This window comes from Aotus nancymaae, unplaced genomic scaffold (genome assembly GCF_030222135.1).
Source record: "Aotus nancymaae isolate 86718 unplaced genomic scaffold, 86718_ANA_hifiasm-v0.15.2.pri h1tg000007l, whole genome shotgun sequence".
In the NCBI taxonomy this organism is placed as follows: domain Eukaryota; kingdom Metazoa; phylum Chordata; class Mammalia; order Primates; family Aotidae; genus Aotus; species Aotus nancymaae.
The window spans coordinates 20,873,274-20,896,309 of NW_026988418.1; the positions used below are offsets into that span (position 1 = coordinate 20,873,274).

Consider the following 23,036-nt stretch of genomic DNA (forward strand, 5'->3'; position numbering starts at 1 on the left):
TAGAAGCTCAAACCACATAGCCCCCACCTGCACGCAAGAACTCTCAACCCATCCCTAACGCCTAGCTACCATAAAAACTCCAAACCAGTCTCACATCTCCTCCCTCTGATGCCATTTTCAGACTGGCTTGGGAAGCCAGTCTGCTCTTTCCAGAAAGCCTTATTATGTTAGTAATAAATCTTTTTATATCCTGTTGGTGGTTATGTGGCATCACCAGTTTCAACATCTGAGCCAAGTTTGGGGTGGGAGTCAATCCTGTCTCTGAAGAGTAGCTACAACATCTGAGTTACTTGTTTAATTGTTCACGCTTTTAGTATCTTTCTCTCCCACTAGAATGTAAGCCCTGATTTTCCACTGTTTCCTCAAGGAATAGAAAAGAGCCTATCTGTTGAATGAATAAATCATTTGGAAGTTCTTACAGTATTCCCTGTGATAATGGCCCCCAAAAATGACCTCATTACTGTAACTTCTAGCCTCAGCAAACTAGTGCCAGCCTCTGCTCTTAATGCTAAATTTGAATTAATTCCTTTACTCCTCATATCGACTCTATAAACACTTATCTTCATTTTACAGAAGAAGCAGCTGAGGCACAGGGAGATGAAGTAACCTGTTCACAGTCACATGACAGGTGGCCAAGTTGAGATAAGCCTGCAGGTGCCCTACCCCAGACACCTGCTCCCAAGTTCTTTGCTGGCCTGCCTCTTGCCGCTGCCACCCCTGCCCTGCTGCTGCTATGTGGAGTCACCATCACGTGTCAGGGTGCATAATCCCCTCATCTGATTCTCTCAAAGCCTTCCAGGTGAGTGTCTTGACCTCTATTTGCAGGTGACAAAACTGTACTGACAAAACTCAGAGAGATGAAAGACTTCCCCGGACATGGTAGGTGGCCACAGACCCCCCTGCTACCCCACATCAAAGCCCCTAGATGCAGTGGGTGGGGGTACAGGGTGCCCCTAGAGGGCTTTGAGGGCATGAAATTGGAATCACAAGAGAACAGATGCCTGTGCTGAGAAATAAGTTATCTACGAGGCTTGTATGATAACTAATAGTAAGGATTTGGGAAAATTGCCTGAATCCTATCTCCTATTGCACATTAATAAAAAATAAGGAGCCTTATAATTAACACTTAGCTGTTCAAAGGAATATAATCCCCCGGCACTTCTATTGATCTAAGGGAATTGCTTTTTTTTAAAAGTAATTTTTATTGTAAAAGTAATATATGCTCATTATAGAAAACTGAGAAAACAGAGAAAACTCTGAAATGACTCTGAATAACTCATATACCCATCATCCAGTTATAACTTACAACACAGAAGTTTTGTTTTAATGATGTATTAGTTGGAAAGGCCAGTTCTTAGAAACATGACATGGCTTTAGGTTATGTTCTGATTCTAACTAGGTGTATGACTTTAACAAGTTATTTTATCTCTTGAGTCTTAGTTTCTTTGCAGCCAATAACATCTGGATTAAACCACCTGTCGACAGGATTGATGAAGTTCAATAATCAAAAATACACTGTAGCACTTAGCATGTGACTGGAGCATAATTACTTCCCAAGAAGGGTTAATTTTCTTTTTTATTTCCTTTCTCTGTAACTTTGAATCCCATACTTATTTTAATGAATAAAGACAAAGGATATTTACTGTCTCATTCTAAACGTGCTTACCAGTAAGCTACCAGTTTCTATTTTGATATGGTTCCTGAACTAGTAGAGAAGAAATTAAATTCCTTGACTTGAGGGTTAAGGTGTTTCTTTTCTAAGTTCGTATAAGAACTTTATTCTACAAAGATCAAAGGTTGATTTTTTTGTTTGCTTGTTATGCATATATTGTTCTTAAGTTCTATTACCATATTAGAAAAAAGTCAGTGTAAATTATACCAAAATCAGTTTTTAGGCTTAACTCTCAAATAGGAAAGAATAAGAAACTTATTTGGAAAAACATCTATTAGATATTGTTATACTGCTATCAACTGGAAGCAGATAGCATGTTTTCTTGATAGACTCAGTTTTTCTTTCTTTTGTATATATTCACGAAACAAAATCAAAGTAATTATAGTTTCTCTTATTAAGGAAGAGGAGAGTAAATTAAAAGACAAGAGCAAATTAACAATGTCGGCCAATTTTGGTGATAAATACTATGACAGAAAGATGCTCAGAAAAGGATGTTCAAGCAGGCTGGAAAGTCAGGGAAAGCTTCCTAGAGCAGGTCCTTGAGCTGAGTTTTGGCATAGCCATCTAGCATGAAAGAGAGAGAGAGAGAGAAGAACAGTCAAGCAGAAAAGATGTTGGGAAGATGTGTGGGCATGAAATGTAATGTCGTCTTCCAGGAACTAGAAGAAATCACAGTCATTCGGTAGCTCTGTCTGTGTTGCACACTGTTCTAAGCAGGGCATTCACTATAGGGATACTCAGAGACCCAAACATCAAAGGGCAGTAACAGAGATAGGTTTCAGAAAAGAAATAGAACCAGAGAACCAAGACTTCCCCAACAATGTCTCTCCACCTCTCCAGACAAGCTTTCTCTGCTTCTCAGATCTGTATCACCGAGAGCACAGCTGCAATATCCTCTGAATTTTTCAGGTTCTCAAAATGTCCAAGGAGGTAATTAACTGGCCCACCATGGGTAAGTCAGTAGTGACCAGGGGAACAAAACCAATTTTAGGAAGAAGGCAGATGTACCTGTGACCCTGCTACTACAAGTGCTGCACAGAGCAGCAGCTCCACAAAGGGCGGCAGATAATCCCACCAGTCTCACATAAGCAGGCAATTTCTGATGAATCTTGGGAGTCTGGCAGGGGGCTGAATGAGAAGTTTTTTTCTTTTATTTATTTGGGAAGCTAAACTATATTCATCTCATGCTGAAAGCTATAAGCAAGCTTTGAAAGATCTGGAGTAAGGAATAATACGAGTCAAATCTCTGTTTTAAAAAATCACTCTGGTAGAGGCTTTCAGGTAAACTTAATGGACAAAATACGGATGCATTTATCCTCATTCCCTCCCAAAACACCAGCCCAAAGTGACAATCATGTATTTATAAAGAAACAAACATATACAGAGAAAGTGAACAGGAGAGGAGAGTGGCTGATAGATAGAACATTATCAAATTTTTGGAAGATGAATTAGATATGGGCTAACAGGGCAGAAAGTGAACCCTAATTGCCTACAGAGAGGGTGTCACAGAGAAAAGAGCCAATTAACCCCAGTGCATCTCAGAAAGAGCTGGTATTGGAGGCACTAGATTCCAAGAAAGGCAAGGATGAGGCTCCAGGCTGAAAAGAGATCTGGCTAAGACTATATACAGAACAGTTAGACAGCCAGAGCCCTTTCCTTTCCCAGGGCAGTCAGGTGATCAGTACTCTCTCATCCTTATAGGAGACCAAAGATCTATTTGGTAGCTCCAGAAACCCTAAACCTGGGGCCACAAGGCAGAGTGAAGAGCAAGGGAAGAAGCCCTACTAGAAATAGAGTTAAGTGAAATTTGGGTCCTAAAATATGAGACCCCAGTTCTAACCCTCTGTGTTAGTTTGTTTTCATGCTGCTAATAAAGACATACCTGAGACTGCATAATTTATCAAGAAAAAGAGGTTTAATGGACCCACAGTTCCACATGGCTGGGGAGTCCTCACAATCATGGTGGAAGGCAAAGGAAGAGCAAAGGAGTTGTTTATGGGTTCAAGTTGACAAGGGTTGAACCTGTGATGGTTAATAATTAGAATCAACTTGATTGGATTGAAGGATGCAAAGTATTGTTCCTGATGTGTCTGTGAGCGTGTTGCCAAAGGAGATTAACATTTGAGTCAGTGCACTGGGAGAGGCAGACCCACCCTCATTTTGGCTGGACACTATCTAAACAGTTGCCAGCGCATGTAGAATAAAGCAGGCAGAAGAACGTGAAAGGACTAAATTGGCTGAGTCTTCCGGCCGTCATCTTTCTCTGGTGCTGGATGTTTCTTGCCCTCAAACGTTGGACTCCTAGTTCTTTAGCTTTTGAACTCTTAGACTTATACCAGTGATTTGGCAGGTACTCTCAGGCCTCCAGCCACAGACCGAAAGCCGTGCTGTCAGATTTCCTACTTTGAGGTTTTGGGACTCAGACCGGCTTGCTCAACTTGCAGACTGCCTATTGTGGGACTTCACATTGTGATCATGTAAGTCAATTCTTCTTAATAAACTCCCTTTTATATATACGTCTATTCTATTAGTCCTGTCCCTCTAGAGAACCCTGACTAATACACTCCATTCCCTGTGTATTATCAGAATACCATAAAGTAGACTCTTGCCTCTTCTCAAGCAAGAGATTAAAGGACTCTTCTATAGAGAAATAGATTGGTTCCAGAGAAAATACCTAAGGATATCGATATTTGGAAGGAGGGAGAAAAGGCAGTTACATACAGTAAAAAAGTTAGCTGACAAGAGCGAAGTCTATTTGTTGATAAAGTTCTCCGTGCTCTCATCCTAACCCCACTCTCCTAGTTTCCAACCAGCTTGTAATTGCTTTGCACTTGTATATGAACAGCCAGTGAGCAGCTGACATTGAGGAAAGTTTCCAATAAGAAATTCTCAGTCTACAATAAGCAGAAAATAGAGCCAATGAAAGCAAAGATATTTCAGGGAACATAGAAAAAAAGCATAATTTTGAAAGGACTCTTATCACATTCATGGATGAAAAGATACCATATCTCTAAAAATGGAACAATTAGGCCAGGTGCAGTGGCTCACGCTTGTAATCCCAGCACTTCGAGAGGCCAAGGCGGTGGATTACTTGAGGCCTGGAGTTTGTGACCAGCCTAGCCAACATAGTGAAACCTCGTCTCTACTAAAAATACAAAAAATTAGCCAGCTGTGATGGTGCATGCCTATAGTCCCAGCTACTTGGGAGGCTGAGGCATGAGAATCACTTGAACCTGGGAGGCAGGCAGAGGTTGCAGTGAGCCGAGATCATGCCGCTGCACTCCAACCTGTATGACAGAGCAGAAAAAAAAGAATGAAAGAAAAAGAAAAAAGAATAATTAGAGAAAAAAGAGTTCTATAAATGAAAAGTATGATCATTTAAATTTTTAAAAATATCTTTAAAAGGGTTCGAAGATAAAGTTTAGAAATCATCACAGGAAGAAACACCAAAGGCAAAGGAATGGCAAGAGGAGAGAAAAGATTTTGAATTAGAGGATCAACTCAGGAAACAAAAAAGATTTGACTAAACGGAGCTTTTGGTGGGGGAAGACAAAGGGAAAAGAAGATAGAAAAAACATAGAGGAGAAAGTTGTCCACGAAATTATGTAGAAAATTGCCTGGAATTACAGACGTAAGTTTCTAAATTAAAAGTACCCCTTGAGAATCCAATACAATGATTTAGGGGCAAAGGCTTACAACAAAGCATATTACTGCGAGATTTCAGAATAACAAGTATGAGAAGTTGAACATAAAAACTTAAAGAGAGAAAAAGATAAAACAAAATAAACAAACAAGCAAACAAAACAAAAATAAACCAACCACCCAGACCAAAACTGCTCACAAAGAATATGGAAAGAAAATGACACTAATCTTTGCAAAGCAATACGAAATGCTAGGAATCAATGAAACACTATTTAGAAAAAATGATTTACAACCCAAAGTCTGCATTCCACCAAATAATGAATCAAAGATAAAGACAGACCAAAGATTTTATTATTTTTTTTTTGAGATGGAGTCTTGCTCTGTCACCCAGGGTGGAGTGCAGTGGTACGATCTTGGCTCACTGTAAACTCGGCTTCCCAGATTCAAGCAATTCTCCTGCCTCATCCTCCCAAGTAGCTGGGATTACAGGCATCCGCCATCACTCCTGGCTGATTTTTGTATTTTTAGTAAAGACAGAGTTTCACAATGTTGGCCAGGCTGGTCTCGAACTCTCGACCTCATGGATCTGCCTGACTGGGTCTCCCAAAGTGCTGAGATTATAGGCACAAGCCACTGAGCCCGACTGAATAAAGATATTTTCAAACATTCAAGGATCAAAAATTGTACCTTCTACACAAAAAATCATAGAGAGATGAGTTAGTATGTACTTCTGCAAAATGAGCACAGAAAATTTAGTACAGAAGAGTAATCATGGGATATTCCAAAACAGCAACACACCAAGCCTAGTAATCAATGAATTAATACTGGAGTAGAATATGGGATGGGACTGCAGGAGTGAGATCATCAGGAACAAAAAGAGCTATAGGAAAGTTTGGAACTGCACAAGGTGATTGGAAGAAATACTAAGTACTTGAGAGATCTGTTGGAGTATTTGAAAAAAAAATACTAGTAGACAAAGAAAGCTAAGGAAATTGAAAAAAAGGATGCAACTATTACTTCTAGGAAAAGTGAAAATCTGTAGGAGAAAGGAAATATAATTATGACATAAAAACTGGGACTCTAAGGTAAACCACAGTTGCAAGACAGTCATAATAAAGTAAAACTGACTATTGATATAACTTGAAATAAATGTATTGAAAAGATAGGAGAAGTGTGGATGGTGACAGAAGAAATTTAAATCTGCAGTCACCAGAGCAAGATATAGTTTCAAAAGTGTTCAACTAGATATGAGTATAAGCATATTATTACACTGCATTTTTATGTTATACTATGGAACATAAAAATATATACCAGAGGGCCAGGTATGGTGGCTCATGCCTCTAATCACAGCATTTCATGAGGCCGAAGTGGGCGGATCACAAAGTCAAGAGATCGAGACCATCTTGGCCAACATGGTGAAACCCTGTCTCTACTAAAAATACAAAAATTTGCTGGGCGTGGTGGTGAACACCTGTAGTCCCAGCTACTCAAGGCTGAGGCAGGAGAATCGCTTGAACCTGGGAGACAGAGGTTGCAGTCAGCTGAGATCATGCCACTGCACTCCAGCCTGGGCAACAGAGGAAGAGTCCATCTCAAAAAAGAAAAAAATATATATATATATTATATATTTACATTTTAATATATATTTAATATATTAAATATATATTATGCACATATGTGTATATAAAATATATATACATATATACATATAATATATTTAAATATATTTAAAAATATAGATACTCACACACATACCACAAAGGAAAAAACAGTTAAAAGAGTAAAAATTTGTTGCATTAGAGGAACAAAAACTGGGGGAACAAATGGGGGAGACTACTGTATTTCATTAAAAGCTATTTTATATAGTTCATTGTTTTAACAATTTTAAATAGTTTTTTCTTTTTTTCAAGATAGAATCTTGCTCTGTTGCCCAGGCTGGAGTGCAGTGGTGCGATCTCAGCTCACTACAACCTCCACCTCCTGGGTTCAAGCAATTCTCCTGCCTCAGCCTCCTGAGTAGCTGGGATTACAGGCACCCGCCACCCCGCCCAGCTAATTTTTCTATTTTTAGTACAGATGGGGTTTCACTACATTGGCCAGGCTGCTCTTGAACTCCTGACCACTCCTCATGATCCACCCACCTCAGCCTCCTAAAGTGCTGGGATTACAAGGGTGAGCCACCATACCCAGCCTTAAATACCATTTTTATAAGAAAGAAAGATAATCACTCTGGCCTTACATAGTATTGTAGGGACTGTTTGTATCTAAAGAATTTGGAAAGGTCATCTAGGAAATTTGTTCATTTTGTAAGATTTTAGAAAATCTACAAAATCAATGGCTGAAATATCTGAGAGGGCTGTACTGAAGTATGCTTTCAGATTGGACTTTCCAATGGAAAATTATGACTTGAACAATCCAGGCTTTATCCAAGAAGGTCTATGGTTCATCTAATTTATTTAGATGTAACTACTGCACCAAATGAAGCATCAGGACTCCACCAGAATAAACTAGGGAACCTTCCAAAGCATTAGAACTCTGAGAAAGGCCCAGGTAAGCAGAAACTCTGCAGCTGAAGTGATCCATTTTTGATCAGAAAGTATTTGCTGATCATCTATTATTGTATAGTGGTAAATAAGGAAGATATATTTTCTGTCCGCACAGAGCTTGACTTCTGTGACAGAACTTGTGAATGTTCAGACATTTACCTAACTAAAAATAAAAACTCTGCAATTATGTAGTGCTTTTCAGTTTACAAAAGTACTTTCTCAAATGTAATTTCATGTTACTATGAACATTTTATAAGCAGGAATTACTATCTCAAACATACTTTCTCAAATGTAATTTCACTTACTATGAACATTTTATAAGCAGGAATTACTATCATCATTTTAGGGAGGTTAAGTAAATTATAATTGCGAATTATAATGACTATATTATGAGTATTTAATACATATAATATCCTCAATCCATGGTCTTTATAGGCAGGATCCCATTTAATACTCACCTCAACCTTGTAAGATTAGTAATATTAGTATCGTAATTTTCTAGGTAAGAAATGAAGACATAAAAGAATTCTGTCTCCTGTGTTCTAATCCAGTGCTCTTTCCACGAAACTAGAGAACTCTAATCTTAACATAAGCCTCCTTAGTCTCTCCAAAAGCCCACCTTACTTATGCTACTACTGTATGCCACTATTATAATCACTGATATTGTCCAAGATGCACCTGTCTCAGACCAATTCCTTATCCAAATGTACTCTGAGCATCCATGATTTTTGCTGGAAATAATAGTATCACATTAATTTACATTTTATCAACTTTTTTCTTAACTCAGATTAGACCAGACCTTTTAATATTTTTAAAATATTTATGCACCAGGCACTGTGCTAAGTATACAAAACACATTTTCCCATTCATTTGTTTCTTGGGAAAAAGGAGGCAACTGAAGTTTAGATAAGCCAAATGACTTCCTCAAGATGACAGAGCCAGTAAGATTTTCAGTCAGTTTCAAATCAAGGTCTTTAGGTTAATACTCTTTTTACCGAAGCATTCTGCCTCCTACTACATACATTGATATCCAGATACATGCATAGAAGTGCATACATAGGCTTTTAGATTTGAATTGAAGGGTAACAAACATTAATTTTCACTGAGCACTGTGCTGGTTACTAAAGAATAGAGAAAGGGCTATAAGGATTAATAACAAAATCATATTTTCGTATCTAGGACCAGTTGTTTAGGTTAGGATCAGGGAGTTGATAGAGAAGGTCAGTTTTTGCATGTATAATAAAGAACCAGGCAGACTTTTGATACATTTCTGCTGACACTTCAGGTTTAAATCTGGATGATCCCCAAACACAAACAGTGCCATTTCTATCAGGTAATTTTCTTGTCCCAGAATTTTGCTGAGCAAAATGTCCCTCATACAACAAAAGATAATAAGATAGGCAAAAAAGTAGAATTTAACTTATAGTTAAAAGAAAACTCAGCAAAGAAAATTGGCTTACAGATGATAAAAAAGTGAGAATTCAATTGACTTATAGATGACAAAAAATAAGAATTCACAAATAAGGACTTTAACTATAATAAATATTTTTCCAATCTACAGAAAAAAGTTGGAAAAAATGAGCAAAGAAATGGGGAATTTCAGAAGAGATTTGAAAACTGTAACAAAGAAGCAAATATGAATTCTGAAATTGAAAAATTTAAAAATCATTGGATGGGATTAACAGTAGAATGGGCATAATGAATAAAGTATTAGTGAACTTCAACAGAGGCCAATAGAAATCTAAAACTAAGAGAAAAAATTGCAAAAATAGTAAACAGAGCCTCATGGACCTATATAACAATATTGAGCAGTCACTCTTACGTATAATTATAATTTCAGAATGAGAGGAGAGAGATAATAGGGTAGAAATTTTTTTTTTATTAATTATGAGCTGAAGCATTTTCCAAATTTGATTTTTTAAAAGGTGTATGCCAAGAAGTTCAGTGAATTCCAAGTAGAATAAATAGAAAGAAACCACTCCTACACATATCATGGCTAAATTCCTAAAAAACCAGATAAAAAGAAAATATTAAAAGCAGCAGGATGCACACGTGTGCACACACACACGCACACACAGACACACAACGTAAGTGGGAAACACAATAAGATAAATGGAAGCCTTCTCAAGGGAATCATGGGAGAGCAGAAGGCAATGGAAGTACTTTAAGGCACTTAAAGTTGAAAAAGGACTGTCAATCTAAAATTCTCTATTTCAGCAAAAATATTTTCAAAAATGAAGGAAAGTAACTAAATATTCAGATAAATAAAAATGGAGACAATTTGTTGCCAGCAGAATTACACTACTAGAAATGCTAAAGTGGCTGGGTGCAGTGACTCACACCTGTAATCCTAGCACTTTGGGAGGCTGAGGTGGGCAGATCACGAGGTCAGGAGATCGAGACCATCCTGGCTAACATGGTGAAACCCTGTCTCTACTAAAAATACAAAAATTAGCTGGGCATGGTGGCGCACACCTGTAGTCCCAGGTACTTGAGAGGCTGAGTCAGGAGAATTGTTTGAACCCCGGAGGCAGAGATTGCAGTGAGCCAAGACTGTGCCACTGCACTCCAGCATGGGTAACAGTGTAAGACTTTGTCTCAAAAAAAAGAAAAAAAAAGAAAGAAAGAAAAGAAAAAGAAATGCTAAATAAGTTATTCAGGCTGAAAGGAAATGATACCAGATAGAACACATTAAAAATATACACACAAATACTTTCTTAAAGGACTATTGACATCTTAAATCAAAAACAGTTATAGCATATGGAAGTATAACATATGTAGAAGTAAAATATATGACAGTAGATCACAAAGAGAAAGGGATAGGGTTAATAGAATTATACAATTATTGGGCTATTACATTATTCACAAATTAGCATAATATAAGTAACAATTTTATTTGAAGGTAGAATGTAAGTAAAGGTGCATAGACAATTTATATAGCAAGCTCTAAAAATTAACACAAAAAGTATAGGCAAAGTCAATAGAGATAACAATGAAATACTTAAGAGTACTTGGGTAACCAAAAGGAAGTCCAACTTAAAAGAATGGAGGAGGCTGGGCACAGTGGCTCAACCTGTAATCCCAGTACTTTGGGAGGCCAAGGCAGGTGGATCACGAGGTCAGGAGTTCAAGACCAGCCTGGCCAAGATGGTGAAACCCCATCTCTACTAAAAATACAAAAATTAGCTGGGCGCGGTGGCATGCACCTATAATCCCAGCTACTCAGGAGACTGAGGCAGGAGAATTGCTTGAACTCAGGAAGCAGAAGTTGCAGTAAGCTGAGATCGTGCCATTGTACTGCAGCCTAGGTGACAGAGTAAGACTCCATCTCAAAAAAAAAAAAAAAGAATAGAGGAACAAAGAACAGATAGAACAATAAAAAACAAATACCAAGATGAAAGATTTAAATCCAACTCTATCTTAATTTTATTAAATGTAAATGGACTAAATACTATGTAAAAAGCAAAGATTATATAATCATTATAAAGATTGAATAATGGGGTAAGACCTAACTATGTGTCATTTACATGTAATGCCCTTGAAATACAAAAACATAGAGAAGTTGAAAGTGAAAGAATGAAAAAAAAGCTATACAATGCAAACACTAAATAAAATATGTTGTGACTAAATTAATACCTGATACAATAGATTTCAAGACAATATTACTAGAGGTAAAGACAAGTATCTTATAATAATAACTAAAGAAAAGGTTAATTCATCAGGAAGCTATAACAATCTGAAACAAATGTGTACTTAATAGCAAAACCAGACAAATCATGGAGTTCAAGATATTGCTCCCCTGCAAAACGCAACCACCAAAATAGGATCATAAGCTTCATTAGTGATTGTAACTCTCACTCCTCCTTGTTATTTCTTAAATGAGAGATAAAAATATTTGTATACATCAATGTTCGTGTTCATTTACCCATGTCTCTCCGGGAAACAGATAAACAAATATCTATTCATTCAATACACGCTTATCAAGTACTGATAGGAATATGAGTATACAAAGCCTCTATTTTGTGCTATGCTCTGTGATGAGTGGTAAGAAATCAGCGAGTAACTAACACAGCACCTTAGGATTAAAGTATTCATAGACTAGTTGAGAATGCAGAGTAAATACATGCTATTATATCCTGAGATGCATGCAATAATGGGAGGGCATATGCCAATATTTTGATGCATTTTAGGAAAGCAATAGAATATTGGGTCCTATCAAGCCAAAGGTATTACTATTAAAATTTACTTTCAAAGAATCTCATTGCTATTTTTGATATGACAGCCTTTCTGGGTCTCAGCTTTGTCATGTACTGAAGGAAGAGCTTAGGAACCTATGTTCCTTTTTCTCTATCCTTACTATGTGCAGTGTGTAAATTGTGACATATCATTTCCCTCTAGGATCCATGTTCCAAATTATTATGTTGGGCATGTGAACCAACATGGATTGTATGGACAGAACATATGCCATCTGCATGCTTAAGGAAACAAATTTGTGGAAATCTAGCTTACACTGGAACCCAGTAGCATCTTGTATTCTTTAATATGTGATCGAATGTAATGGCATTAAATTAAATATGATATTTATGAAGAGCCATTCAGTTAATCTCTTCTATGCTGGAAAAACAGTCCATACATGACTAGAGGGAGAGAGACAAAAATATTACTTGGGGAAACAAGCAATTATATCATGAAGAGACAGAAAGAAAAATAAATTTTATTTCTTCATTGAATCTCCTGATTTTTATCCAATGAATGACTTTCTTGGCAAACAATGACACACAGAATGTTCATTAAGAGAGGCTGGCAGCTTGTGCTTGAATTATTTTCAAATGTTTAGTGTGCTGCAATCCAATTAAATGATATAGAAAGGCATTAAAAAGCATGGCATAATATCACAGAGTGCCCTGGTAACAGAAAACAGCAAAGTCAGGGACCAGGGCCTAGGTTCAAGGCTAGGCTCCGATTGTTTCTTCATGAGCAGAGGACCTTTTGCTTTTGTTGGTGTTGGCCAATATTTTCAGATCAGTCCCTCCAAACCCAGTAAGTGAGGTGATGGGAGACTTACTTTTGATTTAAGTACCAGGTAAATCAAGTACCAGGACTATGCAAAATACATTCTAGGCCAAGAGAAGTTCTAGGTGAAGAAGGAAAAGATATAATCAGAAAAACAAGAGGACTGAAATATAAATATAAAAGTGTAGACCAGTAAGGGAGCTGAAGTGGCACGATATGAACAAATTGAAGAATGAAAGAAAATGAGTGTTAAATAAAGCAGAGAGGGAGGGAGGGCAAATGGCAGGAAAGAGCAGGTGTAATGACTGATAGCCAATGGTATGCTATAAAATTTAACAACCAGCTCTATGAGAAAAACCAAAGCCCTGATTTGTAGCATTTGCTTATTTCTGTGGTGCAAATAATCCCAGCATGGCTGATTTCATGCTACCAATAGGATGTCACTAAATATGGAGCTGGGAAGAGATGTGCAACAGTAGCAAACCATTATAAAGCATTTCTACAGGCTACATACAATAGATGTAAATAACTTCAAGTGCATAGTTAGTAGTGAAATAACCAGGAGGCGATACATTTGGAGTATTAATTACCTTTGTTTTCAATATAATTTATTTAAATGTTGTTTCATATAATTTAATTTTTAACAATGGCTGTTAAACAGGCTCCCAAAATTCCTGATAATTTAACAGTTGGGCTCTTATAAACCATCTAAGTTTAAACTGAATTCAGTTTAAACTGAATATTGGAAACTATCAGGTAACATTTCGCATAAGCAGTTAGGTTTGCTTCCCTGGGCTTAGGGACAGGATGGTGTGGGCATGGAGATTCTTAAAGGAGCAGAAACATTTTTCTGCTGTCTTATGGTACACCACAACTTCTTTAAAGAAGAGCCTGTAGGGTACTGGACAGTATTCTGGACGAATAGTCATTCTTCCAGATTCTGACTCTATTAAGTTGGATTACATGATCTTTCTCTTTATTGCCTCATATCATTGTATATATCATGATCTGGCATTTTTTACACTATAATTTGGTTTATCTTTCCCATTTGGAAGCCTTTTGAGGGCAGAGCTTGCAAGGAGCCTTATCTTTGTTTGCCATGTGAATGGTCCAAAGTAAAGCATTCATAGATAATTTTTGAATGAATGAGTCACTACCGTGACTTGCTTCTATCCTGTTTGTGGTATGCATCAGTAAGAGAGTTTCTATTTACTTCATCTTGTAGGATGTGTTAAGCATATCAGAGTGAGAGCACCATGGGCTTTGGAGTCAAATAGCTCTTGCTGAAATCCAAGCTTCTTGACTCTGGGATTCAACTTCTCGGAGCCTCATTTAAAGGGCAGTCCACTTCACAGAGATGTGAGAGAAAATTAAGACGGCACAGGTAAAGTGCCTAGCAAGAGAATAACAACAGCTATACCAGTTAACGTTTATTAAATGCTTACTAGGTACCACTCATTGCTATAGCCACTTTATAGGTATTAACTCATTTAGTAACCCATAGTAACACTAGTAGGCAATATCTACCATGATCCCCATTTGACAGAAAGGAAACTGAGACTATGATGACTGATAACTTGCCAAAAATGTACATAGAGTTCATTAGGGACACAGCTGAGGTTCTGAACCCTGTTCTCTCGCTCCGGAGACCAAGCTCTCTTTCATCATATCAAAATGCTTTCACCCTAGAGGATAATACATTTTTCCAAAGGCTTATAATATGGTGATACATATCACCATACCACCTGCCTTCCAAACACCTTGTTAATGTGAAACCACCATTCTCTGTCTAATCTATACTGCAGTCCCATTGCCCTCACCGTATTTCAGAAGTCAGATTTCTTTCCTTATGCCAAAACCTCCACTTTCACTATGCTTCTCACTCAGGTGGACTCTTATAGAGAACCTATGCTCCTATAACACCAGGTATAATATTTTATGAATGAAAGCATGAAAGTTTAATGATTTTTTTTCTTTTTACTTTTCAATGCTTTCCAAAAAAATTTAGATGACTTAAAACATTTACAGTAAAATACTAATAAAACAGAGTGAGGTTGTTGAAACCAGAAATATGGACTAGAAACAGAAAACAGAAATAGAAAATTCATAGCAGGTAAATATATATATGTATATATATGTATGCACACACAAATTGTAAGGGTCATGTGATTGTTGTGGTTGAGCTTGGAAAAAACTATCTACCTACCTATCCACCTACCTATGTACCATTCAGCTTCCTTGCAGCCAAAGTTAAAAAAATAAAAATGCATGCAAAACTTAAAAAAAACAAAACTTTAATTGTCAGTTTAAAAAGCAGGAGAACAGGAATCCCTATAGATCCTCTGGTGGATGAGATTTTATATACAGAGCAGTGACAGAAGAAATGATCATTGTCTTACAAAATAGCACTAGAGTAAACATAGCTTCAGATATGATTCTAATCTCGTGACCTCTGTGATAAATGTCAATGGATTTGAGGAATATCAACATAAAATCAGGAGAACTAATTCTATTGTAAATATTGAGGACACTTGCCAGTCCACCTTTGCTTCAAAGAAGCATAAAGAATGCCTCAGTTCTGAATGCCTCTACGTTGTTACTTTACTCCTGCTTGATATATTATTTTGAGATGGAAAAGAAGATCTAATGCTCTCTCTGTCCTCATGGTTAACCATTCATTCTGCAATAATGCCCAGATTTGGGTAATATAATCATCCAGGAGTGCTCTGAAATGAAATTATAGGACTGGACTGGATTGGAGTTTCAGTGCAGACTTCAAAAGAAGTGGGTCTGCACTGAAAATTACTTGCTGCCCTTTACAATGGTGGCAGTTAAATAACTCAACAAGAGGTCTCTCGGAGAAAATCAATACACACCAAATTGCAAAAATGTGGATGCAATTTGTGGGGAAAGTGGATTTGATGTGAGTCTGTGTTGACTGCCAGCATGTAGTCACTCTCAAGGTGGATTAAAGTCTGTTGCAGCTCTTCTTTCCAAGTACTGGGCTGGTCTCTTCCTCGTCCTGCAGATCCCATTGACTTTTCAGCTCAACCCTGCTCCAGGCTATGGGATCAATTTGACCCTGAGGAGCGAGCCCTGTTGTGGCTTCAGCCATACTTGACCATAGGCATCACACCCTCCCGGTTCATAAGGGAATGCTTACGCTCTAACGTAGTGGGGATTTTTTGGTGTGTGTTTTGCCTTGGGTCTTGGCTCTCTAAGAACAGGAGTCCTGTTGTGTTCCTCGTTTAGAGTCTCTGGCTTGGTAACCTGCCCACCAGTCTCTAGGAGAAGGCTCTGCTTGCCCTTGCTCTCCCACTGGTGCCATGTGCTGATGGAAGCAGCTTTGAAAAGTGTAAATGAGATAACATGTCTCTCTTCTGAAGCTTTGCAAAGGCTTCTCATTGTATTTAGAGGATACCATGGACTCTGTAAAGCCTGTGTGACCTGGGTCCTCACTATGCTGCAAAATCATGTCACAAAAACTCTTTTCATTCAGGCCTTACAGAGTCTTCTCACTTTCTGTAATTATACCAGATGCTGCCACAGGTGTTTGCACCAACTGTGTTCTCTGCCTAAAATGCTCGTCCCCAAGCCTCCTGCATAGCTCGCTCCTTTATATCCTTCAGGCTTCATCTTAAGGGCATCTCCTAAGCCAAGCCTTTCCTGACCACCTTTTCTAAAGTGGGACTCCTCCCTCATAATTCCTGCCACTGCGTTAATTTTCTAACCTCAAGCTACAACAATTGTATTTAATTGTGTCCACATTTATTGTGTCTTTCCTACAACAATATAAATAACATGAAGGCAGGGAACATATCTACCTATACATAGCTGTATTCCCAGTGCCATCATTATATCTAGGTCATAACAAGTGAAAAATATATTTTTGTTGAATGAAAGAATGAATCATGAACTAATGAAGGATTTAGTTCCCTGCAGCTACCTACCTACCTACCTAGTTGCCTGAAGTCATGATTTGTAGACTCTATTGTGTTACTAGGATTCTACTGTTATATCTTGTTGGACATTATTGATGAGAACACTCAGTCATACCGCTACCCATTGTCTATATCTATGTTTTCTCAAGCTTTTCAGGTGCTGTGGAAATTTTTTTATTAATTTAAAAGGCAATCTTATGATGAAATCCAAAAAGATAAAACTGGTGAAAATGGGTATGCTCTGCTTGACTTGGGAATGAAAGGACTCAAGCTTCCCTTTGCTCCCCATAGATATTTGTGAAAAACGTGGAGTCCTGGAAGCATGGCTTAGAAACCTATAGCAGCAGTTGTCTTATCCACTCTGTGGCTTGCTTTCCCGGATAGACTTCAGTTTGCAAACAGCTAGGCCTGTCCTTTGATCAGCAAACATTAGCTCCACAGTAGGTTATGGTCTGACTTCAACCTCTCCTGCTATGTTCCCGCACTGCCATTAATTGCTCCATGTCCCACTAAATCACAAAATGTTTAGTGTCCCATTAAATCACCCAGACCCTGGTTTGGAACAGTTGGTCTCTGAACTTGATGACAAGTCAGTGACAAATCCCTCAACTGACCCATGACAAACTTTGTCAGTCAACTAGTGCCAAGAAAGCAGGACAGATTTTGACAGATGGGATCGTTCGAATCCGTGTTACTATTGTCTTAAAATCTATCTGATGCACCCACAGTGAGGCTTCTGAGGACCTTGACAAAATCTGAAGTTGAAATTGTACTGAAAAAGCATATGCTTAATAGATTCTTAATGTCAGCAAAGTCTCTCGTAATTATTGCTCTGGTTCCCAAGAAAAAGAGGCCCATTTAGTCAACCTGCCTGAGGCAGAATTGACTGCCTCAATAAACCAAATACACGTCCTAGAGGCCTTGGAGCTCTGACATCTAGGAAAAAAAATTGAATGAATTTGAAGTCCTTCCTACTTACTCTTAAAACCTGGTGGTAGGTTCATGAAGCAAGAAAAAATTAATAATAATAAAAAGGACTGGGCCCCGGGCCTGTCTTCCTCTCCAAACCCCTTTCCTGCACTGCTTACCTCTCCCTTCTGCTGCCCCACCCCCACTCCCACCGCCACCAGCCTATTATATTGTGCTGTCCCTCTATGCTTCTGTTCCCATGGTTTCCATAGTTTGGAATGTAGAAACCAAGATCATGTCCCCAAGCATGGGAAATTCTGCCATGTCAGGCCTGGCACCAGGCGCCGGGGATGCAGAGGTGAACTACGGACAGCCCTGCCCTGGGTAAGTGTGCAGCGTGGTCTGGAGTTCTAAGTATCAAACTCCTATCACATTTTAAAGACCTAGTATGAAAAAATGAGAATGTAAAAAAGCTAAGCAATAATTATATATTAATCCTGTGTTGAAATGATGTCAGATAGACCGTGTTAGATAAAATATATTATGAAAATTAATTTTACTTATTTCTTTTTACTTTTTAAATGTGGCTAAAGGAGACTGTAGAATTATACATGTGGGTCACATTATATTTTTACTGGACAGAGCTGCTCTAGCAGACTGGTTCCCAAACCTGCCTGGTCATCTGAGCCACCTTGGGGGCTTCCCCAAAAGAGAGATTTCAGATCTCTATTTTCTGGAAATTCTGAATGAGTAGGTTCTTATGAAGTTCCAGAGCCTATTTATGTGATGCTCTTCAGGTTATTCAGTGGCTATGATCACCCTAGGTTGAGACAACAGTACACATATTACTTTGGGCTTTTCTCTATTGCAGTGATACCAACCCTCACTGTATATCAAAATCACTTGGATAGATTATTATTATTTTTTAAAGTCAGCTTTCCATCTTCAGGATTGGGATTCAATTTTAGGGAAAGAGCCCGGACATTTAAAAAAAAGCTCCTAGGTGATTCTTAAGCACAGCCTGGGATACAAACTCTTGCTCTACCCCAGTGCCTATCACATGCATTCTGGTTTCCATGCACAGGTACTTCTCTTCTTCATTAGACTAGAAGAAGTCATTTTCTTTGTCACCAAATCTCTTCTTCCTAACAATAGTGGTGTCTTATTTTGTGTTGCTATAAAGGAGCGACTGAGGCTGAGTAATTTACAAAGAGAAGAGCTTAACTGCCTCGCAATTCCTCTGGCTGGAAGACTGGGCATCTGGTGAGGGCCTCTGGCTGCTTCCACTCATGGTGGACTGTGAAGGGAAGCTGGAGTGTGCAGAGATCAAGTGGTGAGAAAGAAGCCTGGGGATGGGGGGTGGGGGTGGGCATGCCAAGCTTTTTTTAATAACCAGCTCTCATTGGAACTAAGAGTGAGAACTCACTCACCTTGAGGGAGGGTATTAATCTATCCATGAGGGATCCACCCCCATGACCTAAACACCTCCCACTGCCCCCACCTTCAACATTAGGATCAAATTTCAACATGCGGTTTGGAGGCGTCAAATGGCCAAACCATACATAGCAAATGACCTCACACTTATGGCTGAAAGAAGAGAACACACTTCACCCCTCATAGTTTGACATTTTCTTAATGTTTTCCTGGCTTAGACTGGCTCCTGTCTCTACCTCTGGCTTTTATTGTGTTTATTCTTCAGCTCACATACTTTTCCTGAGCAGCTAGCATTCCCAGCTTCCTGCCAGAGGGCATAGAAGGACGACTGGACACGGTTGAGGAGACTTAAGTTCCTCATCACATCCTGTAAGGCCTTCTGCTTCTGGGATTGGGCTCTGCCTCCCTCCCTGGCCTCATTTCCTGCAAAACAGAAACTCCTTGGAATTTTGTCCAGCAAGAGGAAGAGCACTCTCTCAGTTTATCATGACTGCTCTCCACACCAACCATTTTTATTCTGAAGGTTGAAGAAATGCAAGCTGTAGAAAAGAAAGAGCTGGAGATAAACCCTTGGAGCTGCGCTTATTTTCAGCTACCTCTACCTCAAGCCCAAGTCCTATTACTCAGCACATGAGAACAAAGAGCAGTGTCCTCTGCCCTCCAGCCAGTTGTCAGAAAATCTCTGTTTCAGGCCCATTGCTGCCACTGATGGCCTTGGGAGTTGAACTTCTCCTCTCTGTCCTCATGTTTCTCATCTACAATACGAGTAGGGCAGAGCCGCAAACAAAAGTTCTATATTCATTATGACAATGGGATTCCTTTGAGCCCACTCATCCACTCTACAACTCTCCAACCTGCCAGTCACAAAGACCTATGGAGCATCTGCTACGTGCAGGCCATGAGTTGCATGCTTGGGATACAGCAGGGAACGAGGGGCAAAATGCTAAGAACTTGCTTCAAAATTGCAGCTGTAGCATTTCAATTGTGATGCCTTCCTTCCTTTGAAAACCTGGCACACCTCCCTTCTCTCATGTTGCTCTCTCAGACCTCAGATAAGCTGTTCTCAAAAATTCAGGGGGTGCTTCAGCTTTCTTGGAGAGCAGTGGGAAGAATCAATATCGGCTCAGCCAATATAGATCAAGTGTGTCTAATTAATGACCAGAATGCTGATTTTCTTCAAAAAATATTGTAGAATGAACATTTCATCACCCCATTGTTGCCTTGGGTAATTACATGAATTGGGAAAACAAACAAATGAATAAAAATTACTGAGAAGCTTTAAAATAACACAGTCTAAAATGGGAGGGGAGCGTGTTTGTCTAGATTTGAAATACGGGATTCAATTGTAATACTGAAAGAATAAACTCGCTGATTCAAGCACTTATTTTATAAAGACTATTTCCTGCTACCATTCAAAGCTGTGGCAAAAATAATAATATATGATTTCAAATTATTTTGAGTCACTGCATGTGTAACTGACAAGGAAGTGAGAAAAATGGGTATCTTTTGTTAACTAAGAAATTACCTTTCTCCTATAAATTCTCTGAGAATCCAGAGGACAGAATGCTGAACTGAATAATTATGATCGGAACAGAGACCTTTGAGCTACTTTGTAAAATTACTTGTTTTATTTTTTTTCTGCCAAAGGGGGGAAATCTACTTCCGAATGAATGAGTGGGTAATTGAAAATATGATAGGATTACAGAAGACAATAAAAATAAATGTGGTTTCAAAAGGCCAAAGATCATCTCTAACTTGTACATAAATAATGAAGCTACGTGAGGTGAGTAATGAGAGGAAAGTCTTTCTTCTTCACGGCAAACTTGGGCACACTGACAAGGTAGTCCAGAGTTTGCAGGGATGGGGAAAGTACTGCTGACGTAAACCTAAGTAAATAAGGGCCAGGCCTAATTAATTTTCCAGCATGGAGACCAATTAGTGAGGCTGTCCCTTAATAAACAGATGCCACATTTTGGTAGTCATGCAAAACCAGGAGGCCCAAAGTGTTGACAAGAATAAGTGCAGTGCCCATGTCCTAGAGAGGGATTAGCACACTCATTGAAGATCTACTACGGGCCAAGCTCTGGCCTATGATTTTTTTAAACTGTGGTATTACTTCATCTACTCTTATTAAGGCAAACTTAATTTTTGCCATTTTATGAACAACAGGTATATGAAAAGATATTCAACATAACTAATCATTAGGGAAATGCACATCAAAACCACAATATGATATTATCTTATCCCAGGTGGAATGGCTATTATCAAAGAGACAAAAAAAATAACAAATGCCGCAAGGATGTGGGGAAAAGGAAACTCTTATACATGGTTTGTGGGAATGTAAATTAGTACAACCACTATGGAAAACAGTGTGGGGATTGCTCAAAAAACTAAAAATACAATCACTATATGATCCAGCAATCCCACGACTGGTATTTATCCAAAGGAAAGCACATCAGTACATCAAAGGGATACCTTCAACTCCTGTGTTTAGTGCAGCACTATTTACAAGAGCAAATATCTGAAATCAACCTAGGTGTCCATCAGTGGATGAATGGATAAAGCAAATGTCGTATATTTACGAAGTGGAATACTACTTGGCCATAAAAAATAATGAAATCCTGACGTTTGCAGCAACATGAATGGAACTGAAGCTCATTATGTTAAAGTTAAATAGGCCAAGCACAGAAAGACAAATATCACAAGTTCTCATTCATACACAAACGCTCGTAAGCTGATCTCATGGAGGTCGAAAGTAGAATGACAGTTACCGAGGCTGGGAGGAAAACGTGTGTAGCGGGTAGGGGGAATGAAGAGAGGTGGGTTGATGGGTACAAACATACAGTTAGACAGAAGGAAAAAGTCCTAATGTTCAATAACACAGTTGAGTGAATATAGTTAAAACAATGTACTGTATATTTCAAAAATAGCTAGAAGAGAGGATTTGGAATGTTCCAAAACAAAGAAATGATAAATGCTCCAGGCGATGGAGATCCTAAACACTCTGACTTGATCATGACACATTCTATGCATGTATCAAAATATCACATGTACTCCAGAAAATGTACAAACATTAGATGTCAATAACAAATTTTAAAACTTAAAAAATTCCTATTTTGTGGAAACTGAGGCTCAAAGAGGTTTAAACAAATCTTTCTTCATAGTGCCAGTATAACAAAGGAGGCTTTGTGAGACTATCTAGGTTTACAGAGCCTGATAAAACACCTTTCTCCCCTCAACAATGCTTTTATTTATGAGATATGTACTTAATTTTTATATAAGCACTTTCATCAGGGAAAGAAGGTGTAACAAAATGGGTTCTGGGTGGACAAGATGAGATGATATTTGGGTCTATGTTTGCTTTGGGTCTTAGAACAAAACAAGGTAATTAACATATGTTGACCCCCCAAGATTCGTATTAGATACTACTTTAGATATTCCTAACAACTATAGTCTCACTCATTCTTGCCAACAGCATCAGTAGTCATTGTTAGATACTGCTATTTTCTGGCCTCAGGGAACTAAAGTAACTTTCCTAAGGTTGCACAGCTCCTAAGGGGCAGAAATGGGTTTAAACCACAGGGCGCTATGCAAGAGTGAATACGTGGAGATGAATCAGAGAACATCCTAGGTTGGGGGAGGTCATGTGCAAGGCATAGATGAATGGAAGTGTCCAGAGCATATTTGGGAAATACTCCCATTTTACTAATGAGTTAACTATGATCCAAGAAGGTAGAATCACTTGCCCAAATAGAAAAATGTATGTGATTAAATGAGATAATGTCTGAGAAAGTGCCCAAGGCAGCAACTACCTCTCTGGGAGTTTAATAAATGTTACACTTGTACTCATAAGTGTTATTTTTCTTCCTCCTGAAACCT

At 38.5% G+C, this 23,036-nt stretch overlaps 1 protein-coding gene and 1 long non-coding RNA gene across 5 annotated transcripts in view; one reads left to right on the top strand and one right to left on the bottom strand.

Annotated features, from left to right (window-relative positions):
• DAB1 (DAB adaptor protein 1) overlaps window positions 1–23,036 on the bottom strand; it is a 1,258,287-nt gene that overhangs the window by 540,533 nt on the left and 694,718 nt on the right. The gene's annotated exons all lie outside the window — the stretch shown is intronic.
• LOC105710330 (uncharacterized) lies at window positions 759–19,490 on the top strand. 2 transcript variants are annotated; one of them, XR_001105748.2, is made up of 3 exons: window positions 759–799; window positions 18,907–19,056; window positions 19,376–19,490. It is a non-coding gene; the product is annotated as an uncharacterized LOC105710330 (long non-coding RNA). The 2 variants fall into 2 exon arrangements; XR_010340688.1 differs by lacking the exon at window positions 759–799 and adding an exon at window positions 18,019–18,107.